Raw genomic sequence first — 1,526 nt, 5'->3', positions numbered from 1 at the left:
TTCTCCAAAAAGAGTTATGATAATTATGATTTTCAGCATTATAAGTATTCGAATATGGACCACGAATTTGTCCTTGGACATAATTCACTTGTTCCTCCATAACCGGATGCTTATAATTACATTCATTTGATATATGCCCATTTTGACCGCAATTGTCACAAATAAGAGATGTTGATTTACTTATGTTTAAGTTATCAATTTTATAAGACAAAGCAGAAATCTGTGCTTGCATCATAGTTAAGGGGTCTAATTCATGCACTTTCTTTGCTGAATTTTTTGAAGAAGAAGAAGGCTCATTACTAACAGTAGAATGACTTACCTGAGTTCTTTCGGCTGGCCATATGCTATTATTGTTGGCCATCTCTTCTAGTAACTCAATTGCATCATTAGTAGTCTTCTTTATTAATGATCCTCCTGCCATAGCATCTATAGTTCCCCTTGTAGATGGTGTTACTCCATTGTAGAAGGTTTGAATCAATATATTTTGGGGAAGGCCATGGTGTGGGCAAACTCGTTGGAGCTCTTTGTAGCGATCCCATGCCTCATATAAGGATTCATTTTCATGTTGGGTAAATGAGGTTATTTCTTTGATAAGCCTAGCGGTTTTCGCTAGTGGGAAATACTTAGACAGGAAGGCTTGGGCTAGTTCTTCCCAAGTAGTGATAGAGTTTGGTGGTAATGAATTTAACCAAGCTTTTGCCTTGTCTTTCAATGTGAAAGGAAATAGACGTAATTTGATAGCATCTGCTGGTACTGAATTCATCTTGAATGTATCACAGATTTCAAGAAAACTGGCTATATGTGAGTTAGGATCTTCATTTGGTAATTCGTAGAACTGAACACTATTTTGAAGCATTTGTAATAAAGCAGGTTTAATTTCAAACTGGTTAGCATTCACCGATGGACGTACTACTCCCTTTTGTGAACCATTTAAACTTGGAGTAACAAAGTCCATCAACCTCTCTGGCGGATTTCCATCACCCATGACTCTTGAATTTCTTCTTTTCTTTTTCTTCTTTCATTGTGAAAGAAACTGTTCAATCTCAGGCTGATAATCCTCCAATTCACTGTTTGAAGATCTGGTGCTTGGCATATGATGTGTGTAAATTATGTGTTTCTGCAAAATTTTGAATCAATTATAAGTAAGTATATTAATTAAAACAAGCTGTAAATCATATATAAGAATATTTCGTTAAATGACAGAACACCGTTCCCCGGCAACGGTGCCAAAAACTTGTTGCGTCTCTTTTGAGTTCCCGCAAGTATACGGATCGCAACGTAGTAATAAAAGATCGATCCCACGAGGAACGGGTTGAGTACACTTGCTACTTTATTCTTACTGATATGTTTACAGGAATACAAATATAAAATAGTTCTAAGGAATTTCTTAGTTATTCTAGATCTAATGATTATTCAACTTCAGAGAATAATGTGCATTAACATACTTAGAATAATTAATCATAAAGACAAATGTGTAGTAAAATACTTAGACTAATTAATTGTACACAGGATTTTCCTTTTCTATG

At 35.1% G+C, this 1,526-nt stretch overlaps 1 non-coding gene across 1 annotated transcript; it reads left to right on the top strand.

Annotated features, from left to right (window-relative positions):
• Positions 1–491: 491 nt before the first annotated feature.
• Positions 492–598, top strand: LOC149496938 (small nucleolar RNA R71). The gene has a single exon (XR_016320756.1). It is a non-coding gene; the product is annotated as a small nucleolar RNA R71 (small nucleolar RNA).
• Positions 599–1,526: the final 928 nt, after the last annotated feature.

Source organism: Jatropha curcas, chromosome 4, assembly GCF_041381405.1.
Source record: "Jatropha curcas cultivar XTBG-Jc1 chromosome 4, XTBG_Jcur_1.0, whole genome shotgun sequence".
In the NCBI taxonomy this organism is placed as follows: domain Eukaryota; kingdom Viridiplantae; phylum Streptophyta; class Magnoliopsida; order Malpighiales; family Euphorbiaceae; genus Jatropha; species Jatropha curcas.
This window is presented reverse-complemented; position numbering and strand designations above follow the sequence as displayed.